The sequence below is a fragment of the Protopterus annectens genome, chromosome 14.part0, assembly GCF_019279795.1.
Source record: "Protopterus annectens isolate FY-2018-M chromosome 14.part0, PAN1.0, whole genome shotgun sequence".
Lineage (NCBI taxonomy): Eukaryota > Metazoa > Chordata > Ceratodontiformes > Protopteridae > Protopterus > Protopterus annectens.
The window spans coordinates 371,720,815-371,734,466 of NC_056748.1; positions in this window are offsets into that span (position 1 = coordinate 371,720,815).

The window sequence follows — 13,652 nt, forward strand, 5'->3', positions numbered from 1 at the left end:
AAGGGGATCCAATGTGTGCCAGTCTGGGATGACATGCTGAGCATGACATGATGCTCCACCTGCTAGGACTGGCGTGCACCTATCAGTGCAGGCCGTATGGATACTGGCAAAGGCTGTTGTTACCCACAGTGTGCCCTGAATAGGTAAGGCTCAAAACACAAACCTATCTCCATAGGTATCAGAAGGGATAAGAATAAGGTAAGGGATAAGTCGAAACAGCAACATGCATGCAGTCTAAACTCACCCAGTATGGAGAATGTTGATATCTGTGCTGTAACAGAAAACTGAGTCAAGGCTCACAACAGCACCCTAACACTACCAGGTTACACCTCATACTGTGCTGTACAGTCTCAAAACATGGAACAAGCTACAAAAGGAGGGTGACTAGCAAGAATTGTCAAGGAAAACCACACCCCCATGTTGGTACCACAACAAGAAGCAGCATGGACTAGCCATGGTCAAGTAACAGTGGCTAAAACTGCCCTCCAGTTTATAGCCTGCTACAGACTACTGTCCCAACACCAGGAACTGCACCTGGCCTATCGACTATTAGGTGTAACCATTGACAACCATCTTAATTTTGATGACCACATTAACAATACCATTAAATCAGTTAACAAAAAAATTGGTACTCTCTACAGAATTAAACCCTTTCTTACCCCAACTGCTAGAAAAACAGTGGCCCAGACCCACTTGATCTCCACCCTTTTCTATGCCTCTGCTATATATACAAACTTGTCCAAAAATAACATCACCAAACTTTCTACCTGTTACAATAGTATTGCTAGATTCATTACTGCTACCCCTTTCAGAACCCACCATTGTCTTAACCTCAAGCAACTAGATTGGTTAGAAATCAACCACCAATTACTCTATCAACAACTTATTATCATTCATAAAACCCTTTACTTTCCTGATGCTACCCCTAGCCTTACAAAACTGATTTCACCTTATAAAAACCTAGCCACACTACGCTCAGCTAATAAACTCCTTGTAGCCTTGACCAAATCAAAGAATAAAGCTGGGGACTCATTATTTTCAAATTCTGTCGGGAAGATCTGGAATCAACTACCTCAGGAAATTACAAACCTTGACTCTACATCCCTTTTCAAAAGACATATCAAAGAACATCTTAAAACTCAATGGCTGTGTCCTTGTGCTAATCCTGACTGAAATTACTCCTCTACTACTCCCAACTTCCCCACCTTGCCCAACTGTCCCTCAAAAAGACTTATTTTTAACTTCTGACAGTATTATCTTTGAGAATGTCGCTAATATTTTTCTTTTTCTCTCCACCATGTTATCACATCTTAAATTTGTTTGTATCTAACTGCTGAATGTTGCTTACCCTGTAATTCTGTTATTAACCAACTATTTTCTGAATATTGTTCTGCTTGATTTTTTTTTTGTTTCCATAAATTTTGTATAACTCTACCCTTGAACTTATGGTATTTTGCTAATGATTTTTAATGTTAATGATTTTGTTTACTTCATGTAATTGGAGCTTTTCTCCCCGGGCCTCTACTGAAAATGGATATTTGTCCAGTTAGACTAGCCCGGTCAACAAATGTAAAATAAATAAAAATAAATAATATTGGGTGACTGAAAATACCCAGACATAGACTGGGAGCATTATACTAGCTCCAACAGTGTAGGACAAACGTTCATAGAATCCATAAACCAAAAGGCCCAGGAACAACGTACCACTCCCACAAGAGGGGTAAGCATACTGGAAGTGATAATCAGCAGCATGGGTACTGGATGGCAAGACGAGAAGTGTATTGCTCACTGGTAAAACCAGACCATAGAGTAATCACACTGGATATACAAATCCTGACCACAGTCCCTGGCCAGAAAACCACAATGGAAAACATGTGTAAAGCAATATTTGCACTCCTCCAAACTGATGTGGAATCCATTAAAGGTCCTGTGCAGGTGCAAAATATGGGCCACACCTCAGAACCTGTAATACAGCCATTCCATGAACACTGCCAGGAATGCTTGGATTATGCAATCCTAAATTAAAACAAGACACAATGCCATACACGAGGCATCTGGCATGGTGGACACCAGCCATAACCAAACCATGCAAGAGAATGAGGAAGCTACTACATGATAGAGCAAACATAAACAATGAAGTAATCACTGATCAGTAGTATGGCAATAAAATATGTCCACACATACAATCCACTAAGGCCAGCCACAACAAGTTGAATCTGTGAATCCTGAGGCAATGTTACACCTGCCCCAAGTACACAGACAACCCCCAACTCCACCCAAGAAATACAAATATATGTGAGAGATGCAACCATCTATCCAAACTGGAGGCTTAGCTCCCTCAACTCAGTACTCCCAAAACTAGTCAGGAGGAGAAGGTAACCACACACACCACAAACACAGTCCCACATAGACCTATCACAACTGCAAACCAAAGACATAAACACAGAAAAACATTCCTGGAGGCACAAATTACAAACACAGCACACCAACAGAGGCCTCTAAAGCAGACACCCAATCAAACAACCTCCAAACATAGCACATGCAACACATAGTACACAAAGCTGGTGTGCCAAACAGTCACAGGCCAGAAGGAGAAACAACATGCCTGATACAGTTGTAATAGGTGACTCCATAGTCAGACACACTGCTGTCCCGCACACCAGACTGAACAAGGGAAAGGGTACAGTAAGCTGCCTGTAGGCTGCCACAATACGCCACATAACAGAAGTATGCAGGTCACTCCAAAGCAAGTAGAAATATGATGCAGTCATAGTCCATGCTGGTGTGAATGACCTGAGATGTACCTCCCTAGACTACATGAAAAGAGACATAGATGAGCTCTCTGATTATGTAGCCCAGGCCGGTATGACACTCACCGTTTGCAGCATCCTACCCTTACCAAGAATAATGCCACAGTACAAACACGGAATGATCAGTCATAGCAAGTGGCACACTTACTGGTGTCATTCCAAGGGGATCCAATGTCTGTCTGCTTGGGATGTCATGCTTGACAAGCCACGCAGCTGTTCCTGGGATGGCTTGCACCTGTTAACCCTGGGCATCTGGATATTGGATAAGGCCTTTGCCACCTCCATAGAGCCTTTTGTAGGCAAGGCTGAAAAGACTAACCCACCACCTTAGAAAACATAAGTGGAAAGAAACATAAGGGTAATGCTGACCAATGCCAGATGTGTAAACCCCAATATGCATGCTCCCAAGGCCATCCCCAGTATGGAGAACATCGATGTCTGTGCAGTGACAGAAACCTGCTGCAAGCCTCCTGACAGCACACCAGCACTACCAGGTTATACCACATATCATGTGTCATGGCCCCAAAACCTGGAACAAAACATAAAAGGAGGGTGAGTATCCATATTCAGCACAGACACCCATACGTCCAGGTAACTGACAATGCACAAGGCTTTGGAGTCTACCCATGTGCAACTAACTGTAGGCAAGACTGCTGTACAGTCTGTAGCATGCTACAGACCACACTCTCACACACAGGAACCACACCCAGCCATCCTGAAGACACTGGACAGTATGAATGTCCCACCAAATACCAAACAAGGTACCACAAATTACCACATAGGTGGTAAACCATTATGTATGGAAGGAGTAATCAGGGACCTAGGGGCACAAGTAGACAGTAACCTGTTATGTGACACTCACAATGCCAATGTGGCTAGGAAGACTGTCTACATTTGACACCGTATCAGGAAAGGATTCACATCTACGTCAACAGAGGTCATTGTGCCCCTATACTGTTCTCTTATCACACCCATAATCTAGTACAGTGCCTCATATGGGATGTACCTTACCTGACACCTGCAGCAGTTAGAAAGACCTCAAAGGTACCTCACCAAGAGGATAAAGGGTCTCAAATATATGTCATATGCTGCCTGGCTGTAGACACCCCAGCTGAATGCAGTCACATACTGCCTACACAGAGGCATTGCATGCCTGTTGTAGAAGGCCATGCCCAACACAGGAGTAATGGACATGCTCCACCCCAGAAAACTCAAAGCCATCGGAGCTGTGAGAGTGAGAGATGTCAACCTCAACAAATAATGAAATAGGATGTGCTGGAGGGACAGATACATAATCCAGAGGCTCCCCACACCCTGGACCAGAATCTCACTCCATGTTAGGCAGAGCCCCTCACTGACACTCTTCAACAGGAATCTTGCCAAGTTGATGGATGATTTTAGAGTTACACTGGGGGTCTTCACTGTGTCATGTCCAGACAGAGGCACAGCAAAGCAAATCATAAATGGCCATAATATTCACATAGCAAAGGGTGGCAAAAGCCACACACACTCTGGCTAGGCTAACAAATGCCCTAGGGTGGATAGCCTAGTATGAACCTATGAACCTATGAAGATACAAATTGTACAGGACACTAAGGATAATCCCAAGGCTTTCACAACTGATGGTAGGAACCGTGTTGGGAATTCACAGATATGCTCTGAATCACACAAATATCACAAACAACATACCAAACACACACACATATTGCCAACATACATCCTGACAGGTGCAGTGCAAACCCCCCCCAGAATGCAGAATATCTATCCCAGCAGACTGCTGGTCCCCTGACATTGCAGATGCTGAGGTAACAGCCAGCATCTACAAAGCAAAACACACAGCAGCAATGGTATGAGATGGTGTCCTGGGCTGAGTCCATCATGGACTCCAAGATGAATGGAATGCCAAATCACACTACTGCTCAATGTCAGCCTTACCACAGAATATGTACCCAAAGAGCAGTGTACAACAACAGTGGTCCTTCTCAACAAAGGTGTTGCCTGAATGGATACTGAAAACTACTACCCCAGAAAACTGAGAAGCTAGGCCTGCACAGCTATGGAAAGGATCAGCATGTACTGCAGACATAAAGATATTGGGGACCTACTGACACTGGACCCTACCCAGTGTGGCTTTCTTAAGTGCAGATCCTGCCCCTAAACATGTTTGACTCAATTGAAACAGTCATTAAAGTCATTGATGAGGGCAATGTGGTCCACACAGCGTAGCTGGACCTTGCAAAGGCTTCTATACAATACCCTACGTGTTCATTATAGATAAGCTCACCAGCTTAAATATAAACCCCTATGTCAGTAGAGGGGTTGCAAACCAGACCAAGGACAGAACAGACATGGTCAGACATGCTGCAGCCATGTTAGACTACAAACCAGATATAACTGGCATCCCACAAGGCTTGGTCCTGGGATCTCCCTCGTCTGGTATATATGTCCCATAGGTACAGGCAAACATGGAAGGACTGTGTCTGAACATGTTTGCAGAGGACTACAAACTGCTCACCATATATGATCCACCAGCTGACACAAGCATCCCACAAAAGGGCCACATAGAAACAGACAACTGGTGCCATAGCCATGTCAGCAAGCTAATTGCAGAAAAGTGTATAGTCAACCCACGTGGATATACAGTAAGTGCCCACCAATTACCACATAGGTGTTAACCCATTACGTACTTAACATGTAATGAGAGACCTGGGGACACAAGGTGATAGATATCCTGCATTGGACAAACATGTGCTGTAGTGTTTACAGAAACATACCATATACCCACCTAATCATGAAGGTTGTCAGATCTAGATAAGGGGAGGTCATTGTGGCTCTGCAGTCATCATTCATCAGTGGTACAATTGACTACAATAGCCCCTGTGGTATGTACCTCAGCAGACACCTCCATCAACCGTAAAGTCCCCAACAATACCTCACCAGGAGTATCAAAGAGCTTGCACAGATGCCATGTGTTGCCTGTGTTGCTGGTATCAATAAACATGCTGCACCTTGTACAATCTGAATGGCAGTGAGCTATGCACATGAGAGACCTGAACCCCAGCACTGACTTACATAGGACAAGCTGTACTGCATGATCCATAACACAGAAGCCACCCCCACCCATGAGTGAACTCCCAGTACAGGCTACCCATAGAGTCACTTATCAATTTTCCTCAATAGGAATCTTGATGAGTGGATGGGAGATGGTAGCTTTATCCTGGGTATCACTGTCATGTCACAGGTAGACAGAGGCACAGTATACTAACCATGACATATGTCATGGCAAACTCCACTTACAATGTGTGTTGAAGGACAAACACACTCTCCAACTAGCATTAGACATGGACTAGGGCACATCGCTAGTGTTTGCAAATGTACACCTATGTTGTGGAATACACTACCAATGTTGGACAATCCTGGTTGAAGTAGTTCATATCTGAATAGAATGCAACATGGTCAGATGTACACATCTGGCCCCTAACCAGGCTGTTGTGCTCACTATCGAAATGTAAAGCAGTGATAGCACTAAAGCCCAGGATACTGTCCACCACAGTCAAAGTACTACCAGTACACTATACAGTACTACAGTGTTAGGTCAGTGTGAAAGGATATTGACAACTGTATGCAAAGTATCCCATGCAAACACTGCAGGCACAGTATAATCCTGTTGTGTTCACACACAAAGCAGTTGTACAGTAACTACACAACATGACACACAACACACAACCATAAACGGGTGATATTTGTTGAAGTTTATACTCATCCACAAATGTGGTGGGCTGCAGAGTTCAACATAAGGAATGCTCACACTGGGCATGCTCACACACTTTGATAAATGAGACATATGTCAGACAACATGCCATGGGAAGGCTGAACTGGGCATGCTCACACACTTAGGCCAAATCTCAGTTTAGCAGTTGGCCACACATATCTGGTATTTTTACGTGTTATTCCAGGAACCAACCACATTACAGCAGTCTGCCCAGTGCACACAGTTAAATGACTACAGAGACATACATGATATAGTGGATCCCTCCCATATGCAAACATCTTCCACAGATGCACAAGTTGTTCATACAAACAGGGAATGCTATGGCAATAAAGATGTGCAAACAGTCTATCAGCAACAAATAATGTGCATTTGACAATTAAACATATGGGTGTAGAGGTCAACACTAGGCTGTTTGCCCTAGGGAATGACAGCTTAGCCAGAGTGTGCTTGGCGTCTGCCTCCCCACAGGATGCACATTCCCCTTTTTAAACACCGATGATGTCAGCACCCTATAAGTACAGCAGGAGAAAAGAAACCGCCCAGTAATGCGAATAGCGCGCTCTACTAATGCGTCCGTCACAAGTGTCATAACATAGTTAAGTAGGGGTTTGAATCCTGCAAATGCTCAATGTGTGTGTGTGTGAGTGGGGTTGGTGTGTGTGTAAGTGTCTGTGGGAGAAAAATGTCCCTTTTGGCAACTGGGAAAACACACTACAGGATGCACATTCCCCTTTCTAAACACAGATGATGTCAGCACTCTATAAGTATAGCAGGAGAAGGGAAACCTCCCAGTAATGCGAATAGCGCGCTCTGCTAATGCGTCCATCTCAAGTGTCATAACATAGTTAGGTAGGGGTTTGAATCCTGCAAATGCTCAGTGTGTGTGGGTGTGTGTGTGAGTGGGGTTGGTGTGTGTGTAAGTCTGTGGGAGAGAAATGTCCCTTTTGGCAACTGGGAAAACACACTACAGGACGCACATTCCCCTTTCTAAACACAGATGATGTCAGCACTCTATAAGTATAGCAGGAGAAGGGAAATCTCCCAGTAATGTGAATAGCGCGCTCTGCTAATGCGTCCATCTCAAGTGTCATAACATAGTTAGGTAGGGATTTGAATCCTGAAAATGGCAAGTGTGTGCATTTGGCTGAGGGGGGTTAGTGTGTGTGTGAGGGAAATGTCCCTTTTGGCAACTAGGAGAACAGACTACAGGATGCACATTCCCCTTTCTAAACACCGATGATGTCAGCACTCTATAAGTATAGCAGGAGAAAGGAAACCTCCCAGTAATGTGAATAGCACGCTCTGCTAATGCGTCCGTCTCAAGTGTCATAACATAGTTAGGTAGGGGTTTGAATCCTGCAAATGGCAAGTGTGTGTGTTTGGCTAAGGGGGGTTATTGTGTGTGAGGGAAATGTCCCTTGTGGCAACTAGGAGAACAAGACTACAGGATGCACATTTCCCTTTCTAAACACTGATGATGTCAGCACCTTATAAGTACAGCAAGAGAAGGGAAGCCTCCCAGTAATGCAAATAGCACACTCTGCTAATGCATCCGTCTTGAATGTCATAACATAGTCAGATAGGGGTTTGAATCCTGCAAGTGTGTGTTTTTGGCTGAGGGGGGTTAGTGTGTGTGAGGAAAATGTCCCTTTTGGCAACTAGGTGAACAGACTACAGGATGCACATTTCCCTTTCTAAACACTGTTCAGCTGAAGGCCATGGCTCTGGCACAAGTTGTCTGTTTCTATGATGCCCCTTTGGAAGATGCTTGTGTTGGCTGGAGAGTCGATTATGGTGGCCAGTTTGCAGTCATCTGCATATTTGGTCAGCCACAGTCCGTCCGTGTTGGCCTGTACCTCCGATAAATATATACCAAACATGAGAGGTCCCAGGACTGAGCCTTGTGGGACACAACTTGTAACTGGTTTGGAGTCTGGCATGGCTCCAGCAATTCTAACCATGTGGGTTCTGTCCTTGAGCCAGTGTGCAATCCATCTAGTGACATAGGGGCTTATATTTAAGCTGGTGAGCTTCTCTAGAATGCCCAAGTGGGGTATTGTTGTGAAGGCTTTTGAGAGGTCCAGGTAGGCTGTGTGAACCACCTTCCCCTCGTCAATGGCCTTGGTGACTGTTTCAAAGAAATCAACCAGGTTTGAACCAGGTTAAACCTGGTAGTGCTGGTGTGCTCTCAGTAGCCCTGAACTAGGCATCTGTTACTGCACAGATATCAATGTTCTCCATGCCAAGGAGAGTTTCGGGTGCATGCATCTGGAGGTTTAGACTTCTGGCATTGGGTAGCATTACTCTTAGTTTCTTATCCCTTGTGATACCTATGAAGATGGGTTTGTCATTTGAGCCTTGCCTAACATAGGCACTATGGGGGTAGCAAGAGCCTTTGCCAATATCTGAAAGCCCAGGGGTGACAGGTGCAGGCCGTCCCTAGCGAAGCAGGAGGTTCAACAGAAGATGAATATGTGAAGGTGTAGTGCCTGTGATTAGTTAGCAGTAGCATATATGACTGCTCACGTGGACACATGCCAGGTAAGTCATATGCACTGTGTCACAGGCAGTGTACATGTGAACAGGACAAACAGTGACATCCTGTCAAGTGAGACATGGACATACATATAGTAAGCTATGCAGATGGCACTAGGGGTCCACAGAAGGTCTATAAGTATGCATTGCAGGTGTGATCAGTATTCCAGGGTAATTGCAAGCAAACATGCATGCAAACAAAGCTACAGTAAACAGGGCTGCATGTAGTCCATTGTACAACAAACAAGCTGTACCACTTCCAGTAGGTAACACTGCAAATATGCAGGCACTATGCACATGTACATGGAAATACACGGGTCAGATGGCTAGGGTCCAGTCTCAGCGCACACAAGTGTACAGTCCATGTACTGTCAGGATGTACAATAACTGGATTGAAACCCATGTGCTCATACCTGCAGTAATACACATGTCAAATAACAGACACTGAGCCTTCACTCAGCGGTTCCATACTTAGTAGGATGTATGCTACCTGGCTTGCCACCACAGTATCCCTGACATATATGGGGACTCTCCCTCCTGTGACAGTTAGTTTTGTGTGTTGGGGCTGTCTAGCATGGTATGAGATGTGAGCTTGCAGTGCTAGGGTGCTCCTGTGTGTCCTGTACCAGTTGTGTAGTACTGCACACATATCAACATCCTCAAACATCTGCATTGCAGAGTCCACTGTGGGCAACATGCCACTTGCAGTTTACATGTCCATCATTGCGTATTACTACATTCACTACCTTATCCCCTGTGCTACCTATGTATGTAGCCTTCTATTGACATCATTACCACCAGTATGCCAACATGTGCAGATGATACACTATGGTACTTACCATGGGTGTAGACAACAGTACATGACAATCACACACTTACTGCATCAGGCATGCTGTGATATACCCACAATTAATTTAGCACACAGTACTGTTAACAACATGATACTAGTACTACACATCTATGTGGTCACCCTGTGCATCAGCAACATGTTAACCTGTACCTGCACAGTTGTTACAGATTGCAGGAGGTGGCACAGTTTCATCATATGCACAGGGTGTGAACTTGGTATGCCTGAGTCAGCCACCGATACCACTGATTGACATGTATGTGTATGTGTGTTGGTGAGGGACAGCAGTAGAAGGTGGTGTAATGTTGATGCAGTGTGTGTGTGTATGCGGTAGCCCTAGGTGTTGTCAATTTGCATGTGTGTATGGATGCACACATTTCCACCTCATGGCTGCCATATACTGGTGTTTGTGGACAGCCACAGACTGTACCTGCCAGGTCATACAGATCAGTGTCTCTGGCCATGGACACGGTACCTGTGCCTTTCAGGGGTGCTATGGACCGTATCCTGTACCAACCCAGACTGGGTACTGTAATCAGAAGCAGGTGTTCGTTGACTGGACACAGATCCCTGTCGGGCCTGGCCAGAGCCATGTGCACGTGGTCTCCTGGGGCGGTCTGATGACAGCACAGACCCAGCATTGCTGGGGCTGCTGCTGGCACTACGGGGGAGGCCGCGGCCCTGTTGTCGTCTGCGACAACTGCCAGCTGCTGCTGTTGCTGGCATATGGCCACGTCGACGCCTCAACCGCCCACCATCACCCTGGCTCATGGACATGTAGTTGTGGAACCAGTCTAATATGTCCCCACAACATCTATGACATGGGTGAAATCACGGTTGGCAGCCGCAATGTCACGCATACTGTCAGTCATGGCTGTGTGACATGCTGTCAGCTCCCTCAGACCCTGTCTGGTGTACCGTTCCATACGTGACTGTGCCTGCATGACAGCCCGAAACATAGCTGAGGTTGTAAGACCTCTGTGGGCATGTCTGACAGGGGCAGTATGCCCAAGGATGCTCCCACGAGAACCCCTGGACATCTGTCTGTGTGGTACCATCTCTGGGCCATGCCCATGGCTGCTGTGTGGGGAGGCATATGCCACAGATACCACATTACCCTGGTCAATGCCCACTGTATGCTGTCCATCACCTAGGGACATTGGTGACAAAGGGTGTATTGGCAGGATAACTGTGCGCATTGATGGGGTCGACAGCTGTGTACTGTCAATCGGCTGACCAATGGTGGACCCTGGCATACCTTCCTGTGCCATTACACAGATGTCATCATTATCAGTACCCACGGCACCTGATTCAGGTTCCCTGCTACATGACACCAGAGCAGCACCAGAACCTGTGGGAGGGAAACAGGAAACAGTTTACAATGTCTACACATTACCAGTGATGAACACATGCACACATGCACACATGCACAGGTGCACAGGTGCACACATGCACACATGTACACATGCACACATGCACACATGCACAGGTGTACACATGCACACATGCACAGGTGCACACATGCACACATGCACACATGCACAGGTGCACACATGCACACATGCACTCATGCACAGGTGCACACATGCACACATGCACAGGTGCACACATGCACAGGTGCACACATGCACACATGCACACATGCACACATGCACAGGTGCACACATGCACACATGCACAGGTGCACACATGCACACATGCACACATGCACAGGTGCACACATGCACACATGCACACATGCACAGGTGCACACATGCACACATGCACACATGCACAGGTGCACACATGCACACATGCACAGGTGCACACATGCACACATGCACACATGCACAGGTGCACACATGCACACATGCACATGCATGAGTGCATGTGTGCATGTGTGCATGCACACATGCACTCATGCACAGGTGCACACATGCACACATGCACAGGTGCACACATGCACACGTGCACAGGTGCACACATGCACACATGCACACATGCACACATGCACATGTGCACACATGCACACATGCACACATGCACAGGTGCACACATGCACACATGCACACATGCACAGGTGCACACATGCACAGGTGCACACATGCACACATGCACAGGTGCACACATGCACACAGTTTCACACAATTGTACAGTACTCAGTATGCGTGATATCAACACACAGACACAGACTCACCTACATGCATACAAAGAGCACTACTAAGTGAGCCAAATAGTACTATTACTATCAAGACTATTACAGGAATTGTTAATACACACTCACCAGCATGGATAGGCTGCATTGCTGTTATACCAGAGGGACCTGCAGACGTGAAGAAACTAATGTCAGTGGGCACAACTGTGCCATTGTTACTGAGTATGATACAGGTCAGTAGTACAACAGTCGCCTTTCACAGGTCAGCTGCTAATATTGAGGATATCACACTTGCACATTAAATACTATGGTGACAGCTACAAACCAAGGACACACCTCACACATGCATTAACTACCAGTGTACACAACAGTCAACTATACATATGGCATATTACCTGCATGTTCACTGTCTTGCTGCTGCGTGGCTCCAGTCTCCATCATAATGCATGTCTGCTGCTGTTGTTGTTGCTGGCGGACTGGAGCCACTACACTCATGAGTAGTCCCTCCAGTCTGGTGAGTGGGGGATGTGTAGCCACCCCACCACCTGTGGTGACCTGTTGCCTGTGGATATCCGACGCACGCTGACTAACATTCAGCAGGGGTATGTGTGACATGTACTCATGGGGAGTCTTGCTTCTTAACACTGTGTGGTTTATTGCAGGGTATGTCTCATCTGTGGGTAGGAACTTTTACCTCCACATGTGCACTCTATTGCAGTGGCACGGACGACACACAGCAGTCATTTAGGTTGTGGAAGGTGTGAGGTGTTACTATGGTTGTTGGACATCTGTCATGGGTGTGACTTACATATGTAAATCCGGGAGTGGTAACAACTCTATGTGGGTAGTATATGTGTACTCTGTGGTGTTGTCAGTCACTGTGCATTGGTAATGTGTTTGAGTGCATTGTCACAGTGTTGTACATGTCACTGTGTCCTTCTCCATATCTGTAGCTGTCATGTGAGGTCCATACCATGGCATCCATTATGTGGTGTGGAGGGGTACACCGACCTACATGTCCATAGCTGACACACCATGTTCGCTGACAAATACCATGTGCAGGTATTCCAGGGATAGTGTGCCACTGTGAATATCATTGGGGCCACTATTGTACACATTTATGACCCTGTTCACCCCTGACACATGCAGTGGTGGGCAGCCAATCACATATCTGGTGGTTACTGGTGTAGGTGATTTGAAATGTGGTATGGTATTCTGGTTTTGACACTGGTGTTCACTCCATGCCTTTGTCACCAGGCACCTGTTGCAATACATCTGTACACATGTGCCTCACTCAGAATTTATATACATCTCTCTCTCTCTCTCTATATATATATATATATATATATATATGTATATAGATATATCTATATATGTATATATATATATATATATATATATATATATATATGTATATAGATATATCTATATATATATATATATATATATATATATATATATATGTCTGTATACATATACACATATATATATTGATGTACATATATTGCTATAGATGTGGAGGGGGGACACAGAGGGGGTGGGACAGGGTGTGTT